General features: G+C 36.7%; 1 protein-coding gene across 15 annotated transcripts in view; it reads left to right on the plus strand.

Annotated features, from left to right (window-relative positions):
* The window catches only part of SYT1 (synaptotagmin 1), a 360,596-nt gene that overhangs the window by 132,183 nt on the left and 201,682 nt on the right, over nucleotides 1-26,731 (plus strand). For 4 of the 15 annotated variants that reach the window (XM_075496130.1, XM_075496074.1, XM_075496173.1 and 1 more), the window contains one exon: nucleotides 23,657-23,715. The exons of the other annotated variants lie outside the window; for them this stretch is intronic. The gene's annotated coding sequence lies outside the window, so the exon portion shown is untranslated. The remainder of the gene's footprint in view (nucleotides 1-23,656; nucleotides 23,716-26,731) is intronic. 15 annotated transcript variants of the gene reach the window in all.

Here is a 26,731-nt window from a genome sequence, read left to right on the forward strand (position 1 = left end):
TCATAATGCAGCTTTGCTGACGTTGATAACTGCTATTGTAGTCCTGTCTCTAAATACAATCAAACAAAATGAATAGCCATCTGCAGTGTTGCGTGCTTTCAGGGGGCACTTTGGTGTGCTTTTTTTGTGAGAGCGAGCTTTAACCGGTACTTGACTTTTGTTTGTAATTCTTTATCTCTTTGCACAATCCTCTTTTAAGGACTACCAGGTTAGCTTTGGATACATATCTTAGTAATTCCTGGTAGGTGAATTCCAGCCCACATTTCATTAGAGAATTGGAGATAGCCAGTTCTATCACTGTTCTTGTAGTGACTTAAGCTTCAATTAGGAACTAAGAGGATAGACTTTATTGTCAGCTCCACTATTTCGCATTTATGGTACTTGAAGGTCAACTCAAAAAATAACTAATATGATACAAGTGATTACATATATACAGGTTAAGGTGACTCCCCAGTATGGAGTTGGTGATAGCTAAGGAACATTATTTGGCAGTTTTGGATCCTCTCCAAGTATGAGTTTGTTCTTCAGTGATGATTTTCTTTGTTTCCTTGTTTCAAAGTTTCGCACTATAAATCTTATTTTGAAGACATATAGCCATCATAAACATCACATTTTGACAGCTTCTCTTATGTGAATGAAACTCATTCAAATAAGTTTATTCAGAAATGAGAAAAGGTGCATCTTAGACCTGTTTGCAATCATATCTTTAAGCTACTAGTGTATTGACAACATTTATCTCTGAAAATGCAAAGAGAATAGGAAATTCAGTTACTCACTTTCCCATGTAAACAAAAATGTTTTGTGAAGCCATTACCAAAGATAGCACATAAAAATATATTTTATTATGTTAATCTGCTGTGTTTATATTGATATCTGAAGTGTGTGAAAATGGGCACTGTAGAATTTTTCTTGCAATAAATAATTTTGAAAATACAAAATTCAAAATTAAGTATATTTGGAAAAACATTATTCCTTGGATTAGGATTTTTGGGCAGGGGGGGATATACTTTAGAATAGCTAGAAATTAGGAGTGATTAGGAGTGCTCTGGAATATATCAAATATATTAGCAGCGTGTTTGCCATGTGCTTCTGCTGCTATACCTTCAGTTTTGTACTGCAAGCTAAAAAAGGCAAAGATACGGTTTTGCTGTGAGAGGAGCCTCTGCACAAGGGCTCTTACAGCAATGTTGATTGATGTATTTCATACTTGTGACCCTTGTAGCTATGCTAATAAATGGAACAACAGTGATTTGGGCTGAAGGCACAAGTTTTTGAACATGGTGGTCATAAAGCACATAAAATATAGGCCATGTTTCCAGTCTCGCCAATTAAAAAGCTTTAGTTAAGCCATTAAAGATACTAAGATTCTACTTTTTCCATGAGCCATTTATTTGGGAGTTTTTCCTCATTACTGCCTGATTTCCATGACTGCTTCACTCCCTCCAAAATCTCAAGGTTTAGAAGTGGATTTTTTATTGAAAGGTGAGATTTTCATGCAGTCACATGGATCCAGGAGCTGGAGCTTCCAAGGATAACTCCCAAACATTTATTGCAAAGTTTGGCAATACTGCGTAAAATGCATGATAGCCTGGAGGTCTCTGCTAGTACTATACAGCAGTACACTTTGATCTTTCACATAATAGGTCTCCCAATACCTTTTCATTTCTAACAGAAATAGTGCCCAGGCTGCTCTTATACTATAAGCCTATTTCACTCATCCTTATAAGTTGTGATGCCAATTGAGAACATTTGTTTTAGGAAGAAGGATGAGAAAAAAGGAATAAGATGTCATTTAGACTGTGCAACCTTAACCATTTTTGATGGGATTTTGCTCTTAGAAGCATGTCTCAGTGTTTGAATCTTTAGTTTAAATGAAATGCTTAACACCAACAGAGTTTATTTAAAGATCTAATTTCACTTCAGGGATAATAATTTTAAGAACTTTAAACTGCATTAAACCATTAGTTAATAAACCACTAGCTATTAAACTGTTAATAGTTTATCCTGCAGATAACAGTGATTCCTTTTGGAGAGTTATGGTCTATTGAGCAAATATGCAGGGAGGTTTTAAAATGGGAATTACATCTAAATTTTATAATTATGTACTTAGACATTTCTTAAGGAGAATAGAATCAGTAGCTTTTTATATATGAAGCCATATGCTCCTGAAAAAGATCTAAATGTTTGCAGTACACACCTATGCTTATAATAAGGACTTGTTACATCTCCTCATTACATTGTCATCATTTTTGTATTTTCTCTGAAATTTGATTATTTCCAGCCTCCATGGCTGGAGCTATGACCTGCCAGTGCAGACACTCCAGCTGCACTCTGGAAAACCAGTCCACATCTCAGTCCTCGTGGACTAGTTCCATACCCATTTAAAAAGAATGAAAGAATTTGAAACCTGACTTCCTTTAAAAAACAGTTGTCCAAGAAAAGGTAGGTTACGTATAACTTCTGTGAAGCCATTGTTAATGCACAAGAGTTTTGCAAGCCCTCTCTCTTTTTGTTCTATTTGCACATATATTTTAAAGACTGTTTCCTCCAGAAGTAATAATTGTCATTTATATTAATAATCTGCTGAGTAGGCTCATTATATTAAGTCACAACTAGAATTCTTCTTACACTAGTTGCCTTTGAAGCAGAACCAGTGATTTTAAGCATGTGGAAAGCGGTGCGATGCTATCCAGCCCCATCATGGGTCACACACAACGGCTTTCGCAGCTTTCTGGCATTCACAAGAGTAGTGTGACAGGTGTGCTTTCCCATTTGTATGTGGGCTGTACTTTGTGGCTGATCAATAGTGAGACTTCATTTCCACCAGTCTCTTTGTGACAGTAGTAGTAGGGATCACACTGTTAAGTTCCATCCTGTATTAGATGGAAGTATTTCTTGTACTTGTCAAGCATTTTTGGTGTGATAGTTGGCAGTTCTTTTTTCATTATGTGTATCTCTTGTGTCACATTTTCACTGTGCTCTTCCGAAAAAGAACTTCACTTAACTAACTTCACTTTTAATTAATTTGGGGATCCTTTTTCCTGCTAAATTTCGCTTCACAGCTTGAGGACTGCTTATGTAGACCCCCAAAAAAGAAAAAAAAAAAAAAAGAAGAAAAAAGAGGAAAAAAAAGAAACGGCACGGAAGAAATCCAGGTGTCCAATACTGAAATTTTCCAAGGATATGTTAGTCGACATGAACAACTTGCTTAAACCCCCTGAGTTGCTTTCCTTTTTAAAATGGATGTGGTGGCACATAGCAAATTTCCAGGGAGTTTGGAATTCAATCCTGTAGTGAATTGATAGTATTGTTACTGGCATGTAAAGAATGAGCTGATACCATTCAGGTATTGCGAAGACCTTGAAGAACTACAGAACTATGTACTGCTGTTAGTTATCATTATTCTTCCAGACACTGAGACTGTTCTGAATATTGATTTGTCCAGCAGCGCATAATTCTTAGAAAGTGTCAGTGTGTTGGTCTGTTTGATAAATGTGTTCATCAGTACCTAATTATTTTTAATGTATGTTAAAAGAAACTGAGATTATATCTGTTGTTGAGTAACTATGACTTTAAAAAAAAATTGTCTTGCTTGGTGTTTCCTAATCTTGAAAATACCTGTGTAAGACTGTGAACAAATCCTACAAATATCAGAGTTTTTTGCTGCATTTTTTACCAATATAAACTCTCCTTGCCTCCCCTATTCATTCTTCTGGGAAAAAACACTAGACTTTACAAGCCTGAATAATGAGATGGGGCTAGGGAAGAGGAAAGCTCTGGTATAATTATCCTAATCTGCTACAAACTACTATGATGTCTAGCCCCATATTGTTTCTGATTCTCCTTTCTCCTTTCATTTTTGTTTATATTCCCATGTTTCTCCCTTTGCTACTGCCTCATTGGCACTTCTGCCTAAATCTTAGTTTCTCTTCCAGAGCTACCTTGACCATACTCTTCTGGAAAAGATCCCTCATTCCCCAATGCCACCTAATTTGGTTTTTTGTAGTTTCCATAGTCCCTGATCTTCTTCATAACAGTGCTTTCGAAAAGATGACAATAGGGATAAAATACGGCTTCTTTCACTTACAGCAGCTGGAGTGCTGTAACTAGGTTGTGACTGACCTTGCAGAGAGGTTCTCAAGCTGGGATGGTACTCATTTATGTGATCAGCAATGTGTCTAGACAGAAAGTACTTGTTGTTATAAGTACATTCCTTCTTCCCCATGCCCAGATATCTTACTGTCATGCTATAGAACAATGAGGGAACCTGGGGTTTGTACCTATTCCCTCTGCAAGTGTTTGTACCTATTCCCTCTGTAATTGTTTGTTTCCTTGACATGAGCTCAGAGCTCTTTGGGCATCTCTTTATCCCAGTCAGCAAACTGTCGTTGTAAGCTTTGCTCCTGCTGCTTCTTCCTTTTCTGTGTACTATGGGCATGGGGCTATAAGGTTACATTGTTTCAGATAGAACACACTGAATTTGCTTATAGATGATACATGAATACACTATCTCTGTGCCTTTTTGTTGGTAGTTAAACCCTCAGCTTTAGCATATAGTACTTTCTCCAAATTATCTGCCTATAGCACGCTGTGTCTCATCTGTTTGAAGAGCTTCTGTTTTCTGCTGATTAGATATTTTACTAAGAGCTCCAAAAAACCCCCATGTTTGTGTTTCTTCCTCTTCTTCTTGCATGCATGTGTGCATGCTCTCTCGCTTTCACTCTGTGTGTCTCTTGCTTTTTTCCTCTGTTTTGCTGGAACATTATGTCCTCAGTTGTCAAATAGCTTTCTCTCAGCTGAAGTGCCAATGCTGAATTGAAAGAAATCAACCAGAAGCTTTGGAAAAGGATTCATTTTTACAGTGAAACTCAATTTTAGGAGTCTTAAATGAAGAAAAGTGTATTATTAAAAATACAGTATTAGACATGGGAAAAGGAATCTCTAAGATTGAGCATATAAAAATGGAAATGTTATGATAAGATTATGAAACCTTGAGGGGTTATTTGAAAGATCTGCTTGTTTCTACAGACTAAATAAAGCTCTGTTTTATTAATCCTAAGTGCCCTTTTATTTGTTGCAATATATTAAATCAGGTTTACAGCATCTCTTCAACATTAGCTTCCCAGGAACAACGCCACCAAAGTGCAACTATCAGTCAGCTGAGTGACACAGATACAACGCTGAAAATAAATATGGATGATTAAGCAAGTCGTTATTTTTCAGAAACAGCACATCCATTTCTGTGCAGTATCAATAGGAGATTTTTAAAAATGTGTACAGGGTTCAATAAACTGTTGAACAGTCTGTGTTTACTGACTAATAAACAGGTTTTGTGAGTTAAGCTATTGGTCAGTAAAGGAGAAAGAGACAGGTTATGAGTTATAGAGTATCATGAACTGCATGGTACAAGGAAAGCAGTTAACACTGGAACAGTATGACAGTTGTGAATCATTGCTGCTTAAAAACATCATGGCTATGAGGACACATTAAAGCCTTCTCTGGGGATTCTCTATAAAGTTGATGATTGAGATATGAGTAAGGGCATTTTTATAGCACTCAGCAGCACTGTGTTGCCAAACTTAATGTGTGGCTTTCAGGAGGTGAATCGGCATACAGCGTACCTGTCCTTGTTTAGCCTTGCCTATTCCTAGACATATATTCTGGTTACCAAAATGTTGCTTCATCAGTTTTTTTAGCTTAGGAGTACAATATAAGTGCTGTCACAACTTCTTTAGTAGGAAGTTATGACAGGGTAGTTGGACAATTCATTTAACAACTTGAAACTCACAGATTTAGAATGACCAGAGCTGTGTCAGTTGATTTTATACTATGGTGCAACCTGCCTTAGGGAAGTTATCTCAAACTGGGGATTTAGAAATAACTTTTCAGGAGATTTAGATAATGTTTATATGTAAGCTTTTTTAATGTTAATTGAAGTATAGTTAGTACTTCTCACGGGAATAAGCAGGAGGAGCAGATGGACCCTGGGTTCCAGTCACAATTTTCGATGTCACAAACAAACAAACACCCGACCGATACCAAGAAAAAACCACCAAAATTAGAGAACAGGACATGTCAGAATGTTTCTAAATAGGAGCATTCATCAGCTGTCACTGATAAGTTCACTTTTTATATTTGGACTTGGTGTGGTGCCAGTAGAAAGAAGGATTTGCTCATTTATTTTTCAGGGACCAGAATTTTTTTAGGCCACATGTAGAAATAGTTGTACTCAGAAAATATAGTACGCTGTACTGGATAGAAGAGAAAGAATTAGGGACTTGCAGTGATAATACAGAAAAGGAAGGACAAAAGATCACTGTTATTTAGATTTAAAAGGGATCTCCATAGTAACTGCATTCATTTAAGATACTTAATACATGTATTGTTACCTCTTACTTCTCTGATTGGGTGAAATTTATTTGGTTGTCTAGAATTGGATGCGACTTGTAACATCGATTTATCTCAGAAAGGGCAAGAGCTTGAAATTAAAGAAATAACGGTGAGCAGGGTAAAATAAGGGTGACGTTCTTTGGTAAGTTAAGAGGTAATAGCAGTATATGTAAGAAAAGAAGAGGCCTAAGAATTACTTTCTGAAGGCTGAATATTTATTTAAGGGAGAATATTTATTTATTTATATCTGAAAGATGTGAAAAAGGTGTAATGGAAAGGATATTTGTTACAGGTATGAGTTAGCTGTATTGGTAAACAAGAGCAATGACAGCTTAGAGGTAGAAGAATGAAGGTACAGGTTTTGTCAAAATACTAGTAAGCTCCTCTAGATACCCTGTTGAAAAATTGCCGCTAGTTGTATTTCTCTTGTGGTTGCCTTGACCTCCAGTATATTTTCTGTAGAACTTCTGTCATTTTCACCCAAAATATGAGTAGCCATTCAGAAAGCTTTACATTTTTCTTTTAGATTGTGCCTGGTAAAAAAACAGTAGAAATATTTGGCAGTGACAAATGGTGTCTGATCTGTAGGCAACAGTTGTTGTGCTTTGAAATGCTGTAGAATGCTGTCTCAGATGTTTTCACAGTTAGGTGTCTGTAGTTTATATTGATGCTTGTTCACATATTAAATGGCTTCAAGTGTGTCTTGGATGTTTAGTTTTTGTACACCATTAATGAACAATTGTAATTCAGTTGGGGTTTTGGGAAACTGATAATGGTACATGCACATCACTTAATTTCAGTACCTTTATGGAGAGAACGCTGAATCAGCTTGACTGCTTAAGAGAGTACATATTTCTGTGTGTTAGGACTTGACTGTTTATTTTATACAAATATCTTTTCTTGGTAAGCAAAGACTTGGTAAGCAAAGTCTATTGCTTTTAAGGTTTTTTGACAGCAGCCTATCCACAGTTTGGTTGCCTTGTCATTTTCTGATGCTATTGGGGCAGTGATGCTTCTCTGCTGGGTGAAATTTACTGGCACATCACTTTTTTTTCCCCCTGGAACAATGAGCTCCAATACAAGACTTCCCTTAGAAGAAACCTGAAGTGAGTTTTGTTGCTTTCCTTTTGGATGGAGTTTCATATATCAATATTGCTAATTACCTTATCACCTTGTGATACGATCACCAATAAAATACTGTACAGTCCATAGAAAATACACAAGAATTTACATAGTTACTGTAAACTTAACATGTACTCTGCTTTGATTCTCTCACCTTCCTTGGACGTGTATACCCACTGCCTTATTAACGCATATGAATAAAGTAGTCTTCACATTAGCAGCTCTAAAAGATAACCTATGAAATCAATTACAGTCTTGTATGGAAAAGGCAAATGCTTTGAGTGGTGCTCAGCTATACTTCTCGTGTATGGAGAAGAGTCTGGCAGATGCTTTGCTGATAAAACAGTGGATCTGTGGCAAGGGAGTGATCCTATGCAGGACATATCTGCTGGCACAGCTCACGGTCTACAGAAATGTCCACTGGAAAAATGCTGGCTGGTATGGGGAAGTTTTGTGGGGAAAGATTCAAATTCTATTCGCTTGTGGCTTTTTCATGAAACTTGTATTTAATTTTCCAAGAGAAGAAGTTTCTCTCCTTTAGTGGAGAATAAATCACATTTCTACTGTAGTTAATTGTTGTTGCTAGATAGGATGTGAATTCTAGCTGGGTAAATCTTGCTAACAAAGGTGAGACAGTTTTAGAGGATCTTACTCTCTTCTATTACGATATGTGGGTTTTTTCCTCCTTGGTTGTTTTGGCATTTTTTCTTTTTTTTTTTTTTTCCTTTGCTGTTTATTTATGCTTGATATTATGATATTCTTGGTGTTACGCATCTTGCTATGTATATTCTTTACATTTAGTGTTTTATTCTGTGTTCGTTTATTGCATTTGGATGTGCAGGTGACTAGTAAATATTTGTTAGCGTCTATATTGTCTAACCTTTTGAGCCTTGAAATTTGAGACCTTGAAAATATATTCAAGAATGTTTCGTGGTCAGCATACATGCCCGGAGACCCCGTACTTCAAGAGAGTTTGCTTTCCATTTCTCAGTCACCACTATAAGATGGGCAGTTGCTAAAGCTGTCACATCCAGAGCAGAAAGTCAGATAATGTTGTAGTCTCCCTGTTTTTGCTCCTGCACTCTTCTCCCACTTACGTGATTTTTCTTTATGCCTGGCTGTGGAAACTCGGTGTTTTCTCTAGTGCTCACAGTGAATAACACTTGTTATCAGGAGAAGCAATCAGTTCACCCCCAGGTTACAGTAATGCTGCTTTTTAAACTAGCAGCTGAGTGTTACTTCAGGAGAACCCATTAGATGGCCCTTCCCCAGAGAGTGAACCTATCCAATTCAAAGTGCTGTGTGATGCCTTTGAATTGTAATTACTAAAATCCCACCCATTTATTCCAGTAGAGCTGTCAAGATACACAGGTAAATTCTTTAGCTTTTTAATTAAAGATGAATATCTGAGGTAACCTAGCAAAAGGAGTTTGCCTAATTAACTCCCTTTAGTTCACCATTCTGTCAGTTGCTGGCGATTAGTAAATATTTGGTTTCTTTAAGCCTGATTTTTGTAGGTGGGTGATTTAGGTATTTATGACTATGGAAGAAGAGATTAGTTAATTTTCATGTCTTTTAGTATGATGCCTACTTGGACTTTCCAGGTCACAGTGCAGCTTAAACAAAAATATTGAAGGAATACAGAGCAGTTCACACATGGATAGGTGAAACTTTGAATTTTGTCCCAAGGTGATGTTTTACCTACTGACTATGAGAATAAAAAGAATTACCTTTCCATACAAAATAGTTACATTCTGTAATTCTGTACTCTTCTGCAAGTGACACTTGAAAAGGTGTGGTTTTATTTTTTAAATTTACGGCTATGTTTTTAAAAGTCTGTTTACTGCAGGGCATGTTCATGGTCTCTTGAAACTTCAGTACATAAAAGGGAGTGAATAATGGTCTTTAATAGAATTGGGAATAATATGTAATAGCCCTATATCAAGAGTCACTATATATCTGGACTGTGTATAATTATCCCAATTTCAGTGGGGGTAACAGGCAGCTGTGAAAATGATCAATTCTTATGGCCTAGACTGTTATTTTCTGTTCCACAGTAAAAGTTATATTCATTCTTTATACCTAAATTAATATTTTATGTCAAAGCTTGAGGAACAAAGAAAGGGCTTTGGGGGGGGAAGAGATTAAGTTTATATGTATAATTGAAAGCTGCACTGAAAAGGACATTTTGGTTAATGCCAGTTCCCATGGTTACTTGCAAATAATTACGCAGTTTTAAAAACACAAAACTTTTTTTGCAGTCTTACTTCCAGGCATATAAGTTCCCAGGAGTTAGTTATAATTAGCTATGTAAGAAGTAAATTATCAGCCTTGATCTTCGAGATTCATCTTAGCCTACATATTTTACACCTGTGCATACTGCATTTTTATTGGCTTCACTAAGATTAGATTTCCAGGTTAGGCAATTCTGTCTGGCTTGAATAATCTTATCAGTTCACTATCATAGGTTATTCTTACCTCCACAAGTTTTATGGTAAGCTATGAAAGCCTTTAGAGAAACAGCAGCATCTATTTTACATTTAAGAATGTTGCTCTTTTCTGTTAGGACCTTTTTTTATTGTGTACCTAATTTTATTAAAACCATTCAGATCATAGAAGCCACAATGATGAAAATACAACCTGCCATGAAGGTTAGTCATAAGAGACCACTGTTCTTTTTTGCTTCATTAATAACAAATGTCAGTTTATCTTATTAATAATAGTGGTAATATGATTATTGTATTTGTAATACCATATTAGCATGATGTGAAAAATAAACAGATTAGTTTCAACTGCCCGGGTTTTTCTAAATTAAACAAAGCTCTGCCACTGTTTTGTTTGCGTAGCTGCCCTACATTGCCTGCCTTGGAACTGCACAGTACGTGTCCTTGCAGAATTAGGGAAGCGCAACAGATAGCTTAAAACTTACGTTGATCACAATTCTGAACTTCTGTTCTGAAAAGATTTTGACACTTGTGTATGAAGCATTTTCAGATAATTCTTTCTGTTTAGATATGTATGAATTTTTGCAGCATTATTTTTATGATATGTCAGAAATAAATATAACAAGATATGTCATTTCATATCAGCCCTACTGGTTTCCTGTTTGTCTTTCTTGTCATTTTTTCATCAAGGGATTTCAGTATCGGGACAATAAATCACTATTTTTGTAATTAATACCTGTGGTAAAATATTCTATTTAACCATTTTATATAATTTTATTTTTAAAGTATGATAAGCACTCAGTTTATAATTAGATTAACTGCTCTTTTCTCTTTCAGCATAACACAGAGATCTAGAATACAGTAATTCTTCACATAGCACTTTGATTATTTTATTTTCTGATTCAAAATCTTAGTATCAAACTTTCTCATTACCATGAGTTGTGATGATGTTTTTAGGATGAGGGTAAACCATAAAATAATGAGGATGAGGAAATACTACTTGGTCACAGTACTTGCTCCTCATTTTGCCCACTGAGAGGGGAGCTGGTATCAGCAGGTATCTCTGGCAAAGGAAGCAAGAGAAACAATTTGATTGACTCTGAAACCATAGAAATCACATAATCATTCAGGTTGGAAGGGACCTTGAGAGGTCTCCCAGCCTGGCCTCCTGCTCAAAGCAGGATCAGCACTTGAGTTTAGACCAGGTTGCTCAGCACTTTCTCCAGGCAAGTCTTGAAAACCTCCAAGGATGGAGTTTCCGCAACCTCCCTGGGCAACCTGTACCAATGCTTAATCGTCCTTTTGTGGAAATGTTTTTCCTCACATCCAGTTAGAACTTCCAAGTTTCAATTTATGATCATTGTCTCTTGTTCTCCCACAGAGCACTTCATGTACAAATAAAAATCATTGTGATCCATAAATACAACTTACTTAAATTAGTATTATATGTAATAGCAAATACAAAACAGTCCTGTTAAGTCATGTTTTGACCTGAATTTGTGTACAAAAATGTATAAATTGAAGTGTATAACGTATAAAATTAAAAACAGCTTTTAAGACAAAATCCAGAAATTTCCTCGATATAAAACTTTCAAGAATGATATTTTAGTTTTACATTTTCCTTATTTAATTTTCAAATCTCTTTATTTTAGGGCAGTTTTATCAAGGTCAATATAATTTCACAAACGCGTGCATTTTTCCTTTCCAGTGGAAGAGTTACCTGGCTAAAATGTGCACAAACAGATTCTCAGAAAGACACTCCTCTTATAGCTTCTCAGAGCTGCTGCTTTATGAGAGCACAACATCTGGGCTGTATTACGAAAAATATATTTGGAATTGCCATTCAGGCAAAATGAAAGTATCACCAATAGATCCTTTATCGGTGTGGAAAGCTTCCATTCTGAAACACTGGAAAAACAGATGTAAAGCATATTAATGAACTTGAAAGGGGATTATAAGCTTTGCTATCTTGTGAGTTCTTAAAGTAGGGAATAATAAGAGTGACCACACAGCTATGTAGAGACAGTTCTGGGGGGGAATGTGTCATCCTTTCTCTGTCAAAACTCATCAGTCTTCTTATGTTTTTGTTACTAGAAGTAGCTAGATTCGTAATAAGTCTTAAATTAAAAAAGCTGGATAAGGCAGCTTCCTCTAAAAAAAAAATTTTTTTCACTTTTCCTATTCTGCCTTTGTTTTTCTACATCATTCTGCTCCTCTTCATACCAAATTTCCACTGAGGAATCTTTTTATCTCCTTTTAAGTATTCACTTAGTGGTCTCTCATTTTGACTTTTTTGTACTTTTATCTTACTTCTATGCTCAGTATTTTCCCTTCCATCCTATTTTGGTTCCAGTTTCTTGTTGCCACCTCTGCTTCTCCAGTCACATTTCAGCTAAAACAGGAGCATAGGGGCTCACCCATTTTGCCCCTAAAGATGTTGTGAGCTTGAGTTTTCCTGAGCATAAGAATTAGCATGCAGACTTCTGCAGAGCTGACTCAGAAGAATCTTGTTGTCTGGAAGGCTGGAACAACCAGACCCAGTTTGGGTATATGAAATTACCTGATACACTACAGTGGGCAACAGAAGCGTACTTCAGAATCCTCCGTGCATTGATTGACATCTACTTGTCAAACCTAAGGCTGAAATGAAAATGAGCTTGCCACCTCAGTTCCCTTGGAAATGCTACTGTATGTTTAAAGCACAGGCTTTGTTCAGCTAACCAGTTGCTCTATTGTAAATGCTTGTTGTCCATTCTGTATGTAATTTGTTCCTGTTTTTACCTTGGAAAGAAGAGTATCTCACTGTGGTTGGTTTCCCCTACGTTTTTCAATAGACCATAACTCTTGCTTCTTTGCATGTATCAGGAAAGCCCAAGCAAGGTGGAAACCCTCTTTTTCAAACACCACTTTAACACAAGTCAAGGCATTCAAAATCTGCAGACTAAGGCCAGTTCAGTTCCAAAAGACTCATGAAGAAATGCAATATTCTTTTATTAAGTGTCCATGATTTGATTTGGAGTTGTTTGGATTGAAATTATACTTGGACAAATTAAATGTTTAAAATGAGCTAAGGGGTTACAAATCAATACATTTTTAATGGCTTGAAAAACCTAGCCTTCAGCTTATTATTTATATGTATGAATAAATGAAACAATAATCTCATGCAATGACTGCTGCAGGTGAGAAAACACATGGAGCAGTCTCCAAAAAAATCTGAATACATGAGTTCAGTATTGTCTAAAAATAATGCAAGTGAGTTCTGTGCTGTCATAACTTATTTCATTGTGAATTAGTGTTGTTATTCATATATGAATAGCAACAAAGTAGAATGGAAGGTTAGTGAATATATAGTGAGTATGAAAAGGCCACTAGTAGAGCTAAGGAACTAATTTTTTGCAAAATACTCTTTGTGTTGCTGGATTTTTAAATATCCATCCTGAATTCTGCAATGACGTTAGAAACAGGAGACCCTGGGCCTGAGTCTAACATGTCATAACAGACTGTGTTATCAAGTAAGGCTCTATCGATGATTCAAAGTGTTATCATTATAAATAATGCTTTCATCGTATTATAATGTTTCATTATGTGTATCCAACAAGTATTCTCAATGAAAAGGACAATGGTGTTTTTAACATAGGAAACAAAACACATTTTCAGTCCTGTGCAAAAAAAATTCGGTGTTCAGATACTTATACTTGTCCTTGGAAAAAGATTAAATTTGGATTGTCGTTGTGGTTGTGAATTAAATGTACTCTTTTTCCCACCTCTATATATTCATATAAAATTGTGGCTGAGGGGTGTGTGTGTGGAGAGAGAGACAGAGAGAGGAGTTATTGCACATTTATTTTTCTGGTTATGAAAACATGTATGCGTATATTAAATAATGCGTATGTATCTTTACGTTTGTGTATAATGATATTTGTAGGTTCATGTCCATAAGAATGAATGCTTTCTCCCATTTTGACATGAAACCTCCAAAATAATAAGCTATGGCTATGCGGTGGTGAAAATACTAAAAGAAGAAGCAGTTCTTAATATTTAATGGCCACAAGCCAAAGTCTGGAATAGAAATAATTTATCATGAAAAAGCCTCCAACAATTTTTTCTTGAATTATTCATACAATTAATTTAATCTTACCATAATGTAGTATAATTGTACATGCATTGTAGATACCCACATACATGGGTAGACAAAAAAAAATATGGTTTTTAAATCAAACATTGGAAAATAGGAATTGCTAGTAATAAACAAGCCTTTCCATTGGCTTCAGCATATGTAATTTTAGTTGTGTAATCATATCCTAAAGTAACTGAAGCAGAGGATTCCAGAATATAAGCAAAATGCAGAATGCTCAGGGAAACAACGGATACTCAGACTTTTGTTTCATCCTCATTGTTTAGTGGGATATTTACATGTGCTATTCAAATCTTTCTCTGAAGACAGGATTCTTAGTTTTTTCTGTGGGCTTTTCTGTGATACTTAACATTATTATCTAGTAAGGGTATGCTACTTGGATACTAAGAAACTTGCAGCACCCATGTGAAAAGAGGAAAAGGTTTTAGTTCCATTTTATAAATGGGTCAGTAAGGCACATAATGCACAGGAGTGTCCATTCATTTTGTGTGTCCAATGAGCACAAGACCTTTAACATCTTGATTCTTTCAGAACGCTACATTTTTTGTAGTGTATAATGCATTAAAAGCCTCCCTTTGAGGGATTTAAAATTGGAAGGAGGCAAGACACACTGTTAGCAGATTTCACAGTTATTTGTGGAGAGCAGAAAAGTACTGAGAAACTGAGTTCAAAGCCAGACACTGGTGGGGGAGCGCTTCTATATGGCATTGCTCTTTGCTTCTATTTCCATAACTGCTGATGCTTTTCTCTGGATTTCTTCCACCTATAATAGTTCTTGTCTTCTCCACACACACACAGAGTCTTCCCTGAGCTCTTCATGCTAGCTTGCCACATCCTTGTGTGCTCTTTTCCAGTCTGTATCCACCTGTCTGCCCCTTTGTGCTTCTGTATCAGTCCCCTCCTGCCTTCTGTCTCTTCTCTCCCTTCTCTGGCTCACCTCCTTCCCCAGGCTGTTGGGCTGGCCGTGTCCATTCACACTGCCTCCAGTTTCCATCCCTTCTCCCTGACCAGTTTCCTTGCCCAGTGTGTTCGTCCCAGGGCATACAAACGTATACACTCTGACCAGCCGTCCCCCTTAGAAAATGATTCTTATCTTCATCTATTCCTTTCTTTCTGATTGAAAGCCAATCAAGTCTTTGTCTTTCATGCTTTTTCATACTGTCTGGTTGCCTGTAAGGCTTCATGTAGAAAAGATGGTCCTTTTATTCTGCGTTCCTATATGTAGGACTGCGGCAATATTCCTAAAATTTTCTCCTCCTCTACAGTAGAAGTCCTTGGTCCTTCCAGTTCTTAGCTGGAACAAGTTGATTGCAGATGGAAATTTAGTGATAGGGTCTTTGGTCTCTACTGCAAATAGATGAACTGAGGATTTTTTTTTTCTGAAGGCTCGTTGATTAGACAGATTTAGACACTTCACAGAAATCAACACATTTCTGGTGCCAGGGTGAACCTTCTGCCAGACTGGAAACAGGTGGGGAAGTAAAACTTCTTGAAAGATTTGTGAGAACTTTTTTTTCCAAAAATGTCTTTTTTCCCTCATATTATATTTTTAATCAATTGGAGGAATATATGCAGTGTGGGAATTTCAATGGCCAACAGATTTGGCACAGTAAACAGACTCACATAATCAGAAGTACTGACAGCTCTTAAGAATAGGCCTGAGGTTGTTGCCTATCACATAGTGTTTAAAATAGTTTCTTGTATATTTCTCCATATGACAAAATTCATAAGCTGTGGATTGAAGATAGACATCTTTTACAGTAAACTGCTGAATTTACTTCTTTATTAAAATCAGTATATAAATCATACTCATTAAGCTGGAGGACAAAACAAGAAAAAATTCAATTATAGGATCTAATAGAGCATTGTGTTGAGATTTAAATGACTGCCATGAAAGGATAAACAAAGTATTTGTTAGACTTCCAATAAGTGACAGTTTACTTCTATTGAAGAACTTAAGCCTACTTCCATAAACTCATTTAATATTGTGCCATCTTCCTTTCTCAAGAAATCTGGTTAGTATGTGTTTACAGCAAGCTGTTTTGCTGTTTTGATTGTCAGAACCTTGGAAAATATCAAGGTCAAATATAGAATTGCAAATTAATACAAAAATCCATTTAATATACAGATAGATGGTCTACTCAAATGTTCCTATTTTTACACTTATAATTTTTTAATTGTAAAAGAGAGGAGTGAATTTAATGAGCTGAAAATGATGGCTTAGTGTTATTAGTTGGAGTTGGAACACTTTACTTAGGTAATATGCAGATATTCTCACAGAACTCTGCCAATAAAATTCAGTCCAGAACTGGAAAAAAAATTACCAAGCAAACTAACACTTAAAACTCCTAGTCCAGTATTGGCTCAACGGGCAATACCATTCACTGAACATCATAGGAGTATTGTAGGAAAGGAAGAGAACAAATGAATAGTAAGTTTATATAGGTCATAACACTGACTAGCGGGTATTTTGATAAGGCCTAAATTAGAAAATATTTTTTTTAATGGTAGATACCGGGTCTAACAATTTTCTCTACCCTAAGAAAAAACTTCTTTTTCCTGTTTATTTTCCAAATCTTATCTTGAAAATTCACCATTCTGTAGAAATGTATTGTAGAAGACATTGTGTTGGCTTCTTACACACACACACACACACGCTCAGTGTATTTTAAGGCATTTTTCAGTTAAGAATGTCTTTTCTGTTGAGGCAAAAGTCTTTGAGTACACGTCTGTGAGTTTTTCTCCTTTCCATATTTGAAGATACAAGTTAAATAAAATGTGTAGTTAATTGTTTGGTGTCTCAAGGAGATCCTATTATGGTGTCTTTCTATATAAAAATTGTAGATTATGAATCTATGGTAGTACCAAGCTATTTTCCTGTGTTAATTTTTAAACATAAAACCACAATATTAATTAGAAAGTAACCTGAAATACATTATCCTACAGTGGCAATTTTGTTGGAGGCTTGGACAGTATAATGTCAAAGGAGATGTGTAAGTAAATGTAAACAGACATGAGCTTGGGATTGATTTAGCAAAAATTCTTTTTGGAACGTTCTGACTTAAATCCTTCCAGCAGTACAAAGGCTGGATCTGGGATAGTGGGAAGTGACAAAAGTGCTGAACCACATATTACAGAACAGTGGGAGGTTAGAAGTTAAGAGACTCGATATCAGGCTTTGAACAAAGCTGACAACATTTTGCTCCTTGTATTAGCCCCTCCTGCTCTCTTTTGTACTCTAATTCCTGGAGGAAAAAAGAAATGTTGTGAGCTGTTTGACTTGTCAAAAGAATGGGCATAAATGAAAACCTACAACTTTGGTTTAGTAATTCGCCATGGTGATCTTAGGTTATCTTTGATTATGGGCTCTGTAACTAAGGACAATGAACAGCTCCATAAAAATCCAAACAGTTAATCAGTGCAGTGCTTTCATTGTCACCTCATCTTTTCATTTAAACCCTACATCCTGTTTGCCATATGTGACAGTGAAGCTGGGGGGGAGAACTGTGTGAGAGCATCCTCATAATGACTGTCTGAAAGTACGGACTGTCCCCAGCCAGCAGACAGAATGAGGCTGGGCTGTCAGTCAGGGTACAATTTTAAGTTAGAGACAGGATAATTTCAGACAAAATGGAGAACAAAATCACTTGGGCACCGGTCAGATGTCTTCTCCTGCTTCCCCCACAAATAATACATTATTTCAGTTTCCAGGTATACCTTGTGGTCTCATCCCTCGCCTTCTCTCCTTCGTGCTACTCCCTTCTCCCGCATAGTTTTCATGCCATTTCAATATGGGAAGCTGCACAAGAGAAATAAATCTTATCCTGCCATGAACTTATATAATTGTCGGGGAAACACCTAGTCAGTCTGTGTTTCACTGTAGCTGGACGAATTTTACTGAAAGACCTGTCTCCAGAAATACTGTGACCCTCTGGTTTCTGTCATCAACCAACATAGTCCACAAAACCCCGAATTCTTTCGGGCTGTTTCTGATCATGGTTAAGCTGGTTAGATCTCGGGGGAAGAAGTGAGGCCCAAATTTCTGCAGTCCCGCTTCTCATGCAGGATTCAGCCTTCCTAGAATGAGAGCTTGACTTGCATGAAAATGATGTAATCTAAGTGACTGTTAAATTTTTGTGATTTTGTAACAGTATTAACTACCTGATGCCATTTTGATAATAAGTAAATATAATTAAGTTTAAGTTCCCAGGGGTGATTTGAAAGGATACAGTGTGGTAGCTTAATGCTGATTGTTAGTTATTAGAACACAGGTTTGAAGGGGCTGCATATAGTACAACGCTGTTTTGTGTCCATGCGCGAAGGAGCGAAGATGAGCAGGAAGGAAGAGGGAGATCAAATCTGAAATTTGACACGGTGCATGAAATATAGCTGGGCCCTGTTTGGCCCACACATATTAACCCGATCTAGCACAAGAGGAGAGATTTCCTTCAGCCTGGTGCATTTGGGAGCCACCATTACTCTCTGGAGTTGCAGTGTGGGAGCAGCAGAATTCTCAGGGGGGTGGAGCAGAAGGTTTGGGAAGAAGCTGTATCATGATCTGTCTCTGCATCGATAAAAAAGGCTTGCTCTTTTTTCTCTCTCCCCTCACCCTTCAGGAGGACACTAGCTACTGCTAAGGGGGGAAAGGGCAACAGAGAACAGAGATGAGAAACGATTGATTTACAGGATATTTAGAAATAAGTTGTACTTTCTGAACAGTGAAAGCCTCAAGCACTGCATGAACCTGGCGGGTCATGGTGGGCTACGTGGTGGAATGTTTTACCTCAGATACAGGCTTTTGAATCCTCTACTTCTCCAGCTGAATGCTTAGTCACATAAGCATTGCCACTGGTTTCGGTTGTCAGGGTCAGAAAAAGCCACATGTGAACTGCATGTGAATTCTTGGAGCTTGGCTGCTATTTAAGTCTGGGCTATCTAAAACTAAAGCTCAAGCCAGAGGGCTCCCATGCCATGCCTGGAGGTGTGTGGCGGTGCTCCTGTGCAGCTGAAGAAATTCTTGTGAGTGTGGAGGCTTTCCCAAGCTACGATTGCAGAGGTGAGACTGAAGATGGATAAAGATTCTGGAAAGAAATAATCAGTACTGAGAGCAGTTTAAGCCTCTCTTTCTTTGATTTGCTCTGAAGTGGTATAGGAAAGCTTACACATCGTTGCTATCCCCGCACAATAAGAGGCATGATAACTTTTTAAAGTTCAACCATTATTTCTCAAAGGACTGCAGAAGCTCCTGCAGTTCTTCGTTGATGTGCTGGTTCAGAGGGAGCTCAGTCACCGCCCAGAGCGGTAGGGCTGTGGTATCCTGCTGACTTGCCCTTCCTGGCTGGGGCTAAACAATGTTTAATGGCTCAGGCCAAGCAGGTTCGCATGGGTGCACAGTGCCTCTGGGCTGAAGCCCTGGTCAAACGTCCACTGTCTCCATGCTCCTCCACTGACTCCAGAAAAAAGACAATGTGAAGAAAGGTGTGGAAACCAAACTGTACTGTTGCTGTAGCCCAAGAAGAGAAGTACTTTTGTTGAAAAGAAGCCGAAGTGAGTTGTTGTGGCTGTGGAAGTTGTGAAAGGAGTCTGTCCCTTCTTGACTTTTGCATACATCATTCTCATAATGCATCTTCATCCCTACCAATGGTTAGGAAAATACAGCTACCAAACTCAGTGCTTTGAGATGTATCTACTTTTGGTTGTCAAATGTAAGACATTTTAATTCAAACCTCACTCCAGATGCAGGAACTGCACTCAGTAGTTGCTGGGGGGGGGGGGGGGGGGGGGGAGTGCGTTGGAAGCACTGTTGGAGAAAAATAAGTGCTTACTGGACATTAAAGTCGAATGTCAAGCTAACTGCTGGTAATTTTGTTTTCAAATGTCTTTTTGATGAGTCGAGGCAAGTAGATTTTTCTTTTTCCCCTTCTTGTTATTTCATCAGTTCAAACCTGAAATGTGAAGTATGTTTATTAGGAAACCAGTGTGGTCATTGCTTTGAAAGGATGATTCTGACAGTGTAGCTGCTTATAAACTATTTGTGTGTTGCTTTGCCTGGAATTTGGACAAGCTAGCCACTGAAGCAGAAAAAGCACAGCCAGTGTTGTCAAATATTATTGGTGCAATGTGCCTTTATGTGTGCCTGGCTGGGCAGCATCAAATGGCATTTGACATGGTTCTTTCCCAAGGCCATAGCTTGCTGCATACAGCAGATTCTCAGTTAAATCATTTTTATATTTTATATTTGTACACACACATAGATGCATCATGTTTATAATCCATCGGGGTGATTTGCATGAATTTGTAAAATATTCCTCCAACTACCCTACTTAATTTTTTCATTTCATATTAATAAGCCACTTATAAAAATGCATGGCATCTTTCCCAAAATAGTATCCTTGAGTTAAGTAAGCCTCAATGCGTCTAACTATGATATACAGCAGTCACAAATATGTTTTCTGAAGTAGTAAAAGAAGGCCTAAAATTAGTGATTTAGCAGCTGTTAAATTATACAAGTGGATTTTTTTTCCCCCCTCAGTTATTTCTTGGATGGAGACTTTCAGACCTGTAAGTTTGTTTTTTTATGAAGCACTGAGCTCTTTCTGTTAGCTATAGTTATGAGGAAATACAAACTGCATTTGTTGTCTCTGCCCTCAATGCAAATAGAAATCCAGCTCCATTATGTAACTTGTTCTACACAGAAATCATGGGGAAATGCCACAGTGTATTTAAGTAGCATTATTTTTTAACAAGTTGGTGCTTTAACAGCATTTTTTTAAATGGTACTTTCCTTTCTTGTTAGGATTCTTCTGTTGAATATTCGTTTTGCAATTCATAAAAATAGTATTTCAGAGGCATAATAACTGATGCTCTAGATGTGCAAATTTAAAATTAAATAGATGTTTGCTTCTCATATTTTACTTTTTGTACAAGTCTCCTTCTATCCAAATAAATGATGTAAAGAACACATGTTGGCAATGAGACCAGGTATCTGGTATAGGTGTGAAGAATTCACCATGTATTTCTATTTTAGCTGAATTTTGACTAATCTAGACCAAATAATAGTGGCATCTTTTCTGCATGCTGTTTCTATTTTTCTGCTCACTTTAGACTGAGATGAAAAACACCTGCCAATCCATATTGAAACGTTTGTGTTTCATTGATTGCTACCTGCAGGGACTATCCCAGTAATGACTGTGTAACAACTTGGGGGTGAAAATGATCTCTCTGTCTAGTCTTGTGTGGGATAACTCCCTATGGAGAAAGACAAAATGGTCAAAGCCTCACTGCTACTTTGACCTAGACTTATCTTTTCAGCAAGATTTTGTTCACCATACCTCCTCCTTGCTGCTGGCAGCAGACATGGTCTTTTTTAGCCCTGGCTTATGAAATTACGGTTTTATTAAAGCCTGTGCAGTATGTTGTTAACTTGGTAAGAAAAATCTCTGCATTAACTTTTAACTCAGATAATAGCCTAGCCTGTTTTGTTTTAATTCTTCCAAAATCAAATTCCAAGGAAAGAAATAGGTAATGGATTTTTTTACAAGCTAGAAATTAAGTTTAGTGGGAACATCATATCAGACTATTTAGGATTTATCATCTTGTTGCCTGTTAGCTCAACTGAATTACAAGTTGGTAATCATAAGTGCACTATTAGTATATAATATGTTGCCAATTTAATGATTTATATTTTAAAGTAGTTTCAAGAACACCACTGCTACTTGAGTTTCCCTCCTAATTTAGGCAAAATAATTCATTGTTTCATGTGTTCCTTTTCTTCCCTTGAAGAGTGAAAGAGGTAAAGGAAGGGGAGAGGAGGGAAGAGGAGGAAAGGGGAAAGAGTGTATGGCAGAGAAACTATTCATCAGCCGTTGTCAAATGCACAGAATAAACCAGCTGGATCAGAAGCAAGAGAAGAAACCTATAATCTTTTCCAGTTATAGCAATATTGGAACATTAGTTCTAGAGTTAGTTAAAAATATTTCAGACACGAACTTAGTGTTCTCTTGAAAACATTGTATAGCCTGATAAGTATTGAAATAGAAATAATTATTCTGTAGTTTGAACTTACTGTGGTTCAATATTATTTAAAAAGAGCAAATATAAACTGTACCACTGCTCAAGTTTTATATAGAGTTTGCCTAAAGGAGAGGCAGTGCGTTATCCCTTCTGAAAGATACCAGAATTTCCGGGCAATCTTTATTCTAAGGATGACAGCTGTTTTCAACTTTTATTTTAACAGGAAATCATGCTTTCTAAATACATACTCTCAATGGAAGTTTTTCTTTTCTAGGTGATACATGTTTTATTTTCCTAGTTTAACCTTTCCAACTTCTAAAATTGACTGATTAACATTGAATTCAAGCTTCAGAATTCTACTTTTCTTTGGGCTTCCAAAGTAGTAAACATGTTTCCATTGGACACATTCCGTTACTGTTTTTGTAAGTAGCCACTTACGCCTGCGAATTGACATAATTTTTTATAAACTAGCATTGTTTCCATTATTCCTATGAAACTGTATTTTCAAAGAAGAATGGCATTATTCTATTTGTTTTAAATTTCTCTCCCTACTCCATTCCTCCCTTCATCTGCCTGCCTTCAGACCGTTATGGCTGGGTCTCTACCAAGAGATGATTTCATTTTCTTTGTTTTCTAAGCATGCTTGCCAAGATGTTCAAAAAATGTCGTGATTTGTGAGTATCTTACTTCTGAGGGTTTAAAGGAACATGATTGTCACTGCACACTGAACATTAGTTCTATGAAAAATAACAGCTCTTTCACATGAGCTAAATGGTGCCAACAGTCATCAGTTGAGAAAGTCGTGGATCTAGCACATTTGTTATCATCCAGGTGGAGAACTACAGCTTGTCAGTGGTGGCTTCTTAATGATTCTGTAATTCCGTAATGATTCTGTAATTCTTTTCTGAGCTAATATGCATTTTCCTAAGATGCATCTGATTTAAGAAAAAGAAGACTTTTCATGATCTCAAAATTGATGGCTTGCCACATATGATTTCAGAGTATGTAAGCAGCTCACTAAACAAGATGTTCTGGAAAACAGTTTTGAATTGGACCACTATATTAGTATTGATTTTTTTTGTCCTTTCAAGCTTCCCTGATATAAATGTGGAAATAACTGCATGAAGCACAAACCAGAAGCCACTGTCTGTGTAAGTACACTACTTAGCAGTGGTCTGCTTATGTTTAACACTTGTTTGGTATCAAGATAGCAATAAGATTAAATCAGGGTTAGTATTCAGTCCAGCTCAAAGCAGGGTCTTCAGCAAATTCCATTGATTTCAGGCTGTCAAATATAACCAGAGTACTGAAAATTGCTTGCTTTAACAGTGTAAACATTTTTACTTTCATTTCATCAAAACAGTTTACCCTAGATGACATGTAATGGGAAAATTTCTACTGCTTCATTCAAATATTGCCTCCCATCCAAATCCTTGAATGTGCATTAAACTGAAAGTTGAAAATAATTTGCCAAAAAACCCAACGTCATTGCAAATGTGCTATTTTGAGAATAAAAAATTATACAGAGTTAATGATTTTTTTCCTTCTATAGGAACAAAAGCTTAAAGTGTGTGATTTCCAGGTCTGGAAACTTCTTGTAGACTTGCCCTTGTAAGTGCACAGAAATCTTAAGTAATTACTAACCCAATAATGCATTTTTGGGGAATAGAAATGTTATATTTATTATAGTAAATAATTTCTTAAGTCTGAACAATAAGTTTGGAGTGACTTTTTTTTCTAATTTAATTTCAGTCATCAAATTTGCTATGATTCTAGAATAACTTTTACAAAATACATTAAAGAAATACATCAGAAATGTAGAAATACATTAGAGAGGAGTGAACTTTTATGATTAAATTTTGGGTTGGTTTTAATAACTCAGACCAAACAAAATTGGGTAAAGTAAACATCATTCTTTTTATATCATGACTGAATTAATTTTAGTTTTTGTGAAATTGTAAAATGCATAATTTTTCTCCATTACATCTGAATGTTGCAAAGCTTTTCCGTCTCCACATGGATCGACCAAGCTTAAACTTCCCTTTTATACATTGCTCTGAAATAAAAGGTAAAAATACAAGAATGTAACTACCTGAAATACTCTTATGGTAATATTTAGTGTTTGCTGCTATGGAAATACATATATGAGTGTGGGAAGAGTGTAAAAATTAGTCAATAAGGACATGCAATTCTTTTTGGAAGGAAGTTAAAATACCTTGTTTGTTCTTTCCATTCAGGGCTGACTTGGGTGCTGGACAGGCATCTGAGTTTTCTGCAGTTGCATTGCTTCAGGGTCTATGAGAGTGGACAGGTGGAGGACTTACAGGACTTTAGAAGCATTTCACACATTCATTGGGACACCTTCATATTCCTCAAGATTTTTTATCCCTAAAAGGGGTGCATCAGAGGATTAAATATCAATGAGCATTAGAGATCTGAGTGTGCATCTGTATATTTTGTAAATCTTATTAGTATTTGTAAATCTTAAAAACAAAAAGGAAAAGATCACTGTAACTAATAAGATTAGCTGGCTTATAAGGCCTTCACTTGTGTGAAGCTTATTGTTTGACCACAACTCAGAAGTGCTCTGAGACAAAACTGACTGGCTGGTGATCTCCTTTCAAATAATTACATTTATTTTCTCTGGTGATTAACAGATGATCCCATCACTCATATTTTTGAGTTCCTAATCCTCTTCATGTGTTTTGGGATTGTGTTGGGTGTCTGCAAGTACCAGGGAAATATCTTTGTGACAGGAAATTGTTCTGGACTAAGTGGATCCAGAATGTCATGTTCTGGAAGTAAATCTGGTTTGTTACCTGTCTCCTAATCAACACTGCATCCAGTAATGGACTAAAAGGGGGAACCAGGATTGACAACAGTAAGAAGAGATGACAAGAGAAAGGGTTACAGGCAGTCAGACCTTGTAGAGCTCATTCTGTTTGGTTTGGAAGTCTTTTATACTGTACCTCGTACTGCTTGTGTGAGGATTAGACTTAGAAGTTTCTTGGGGAAAAAAATGAGCAGCCTGAAGAGAAAATAGCCCCACAGAATATTGAAATTTTACTGTATGGACAGTAGGTGGATTTGTAAAGAGACTAAGAGCAAGTTGACTCATAAAATCCTCTATCAATTAATAATTTAAAAATATTTAAATCCTGAAACATGTATAAACACTAAATTGCAGCATCTTATCCAAATTATTAATTTAGCAACTTTTCTTAGCTTAAGCCTGGTTTTGATGAACTGATTTAATATTTCAGTACATATATATTTTGCAGTATTACTCAGGTATCCCATTCAAATTTAAAATAAATATTTCTTTTTTTTTTCTCAGTCTTAAAAATCGAATACTAATGGAGCTGCCCATACAGTTATTATAGAAACACTAGATACTAACTGATAAAGGATTTGGGGGGTGCATATTAAAGAGTGAGACACTCTTTAATTGAATTGAACTATATGAAACTACTTTGATTTAAATTCCTCAGGACAGATTTTTTTGGTACTTTTGTTTTCTGATGATATTGCATGCCATAAAATATTACTTAACATAAACTGTAATTAAACAGTATAGAAGAGAGTGCTGAAAGGAGATTGAAATATTTCTGATAGAAGAAAAAAATCTAACATTCAATATGAAGCAAATGCAAAGTTGGCAAAAAGTGATGTCTGAATGAATCCATAGCCATTTTAAGCATGTGATGATATTCACCGTTATTACTTTTGTAAATTATATTACATTTCACAATAAGAGCAAGGTGGAGGTCTGAGGCTGCAACTTTTAGTATTTCAGAAGAAAATTATGCTAGTTTAAGTCTAAAAGTTGGTCTGCCCTGTGTATTTTCAGGGAGTTCAGATGAATTATGTTATACCAAAATTACAGTTCTGAAGAGAACTGAGTTTATCGGAGCCAGGTAGAGCTGCTCCTCTGATCTCCGCCCCTCAGTATTCAAGGGCAATAGTTGGATCGTTCATGAGTTTCTACTGTTAGATTTGAACAAGGTACTAGGTACGGTGGAAAATGTGCTTTCTAATAGATTGCTGTAATCCACAATACTGTGGCAGTCTTCCTGTAACTGACGTTGAGAGTGCTCTTTGTGTATCTTTCATGTGGTAAAATCCATTTGGAATGGGGATCTTTCTCTGTTTCTCCTTGTGCTTTCCTTTTGGAGTGAGTTACAGATGAGTGTGATACTGAGCTCTCATTAAACATGATGCTCCTTTATTTACTTGGAACCCCCACTACAAAAAGGTGGAAGCCACACGCATCAAGCTAGTTTTTGAAGTTTGCACTTTGATGTGTTGATAACTAAATAAGAGATCACCTGGTGGGAGACTTTGATTGCCTGTCAAGGCCGATCAGGAGTCACTGTCAGAGAAAACACTTATTCCAGCAAAGTATTCCTAGTGTAGACATGGTCAAGTAATCACAAAGATCCTCTGAGATGAAAACAGCCTCCATGCAGGGCACTGTAGTTGTTAGCAGCTAGCTTTAAAGGAATAGGCATGGAGAGACTGCTTTTGCTATGACTCGTCTACTGTTCTAGGACTGCCTTACTCAAAGGCTGAACGTGGACCTTCATCTTATTCTTGGTCTTACTCAGTTGAAGGCAGGGCAAAAACT

This window comes from Mycteria americana, chromosome 1 (assembly GCF_035582795.1).
Source record: "Mycteria americana isolate JAX WOST 10 ecotype Jacksonville Zoo and Gardens chromosome 1, USCA_MyAme_1.0, whole genome shotgun sequence".
Taxonomy (NCBI): domain Eukaryota; kingdom Metazoa; phylum Chordata; class Aves; order Ciconiiformes; family Ciconiidae; genus Mycteria; species Mycteria americana.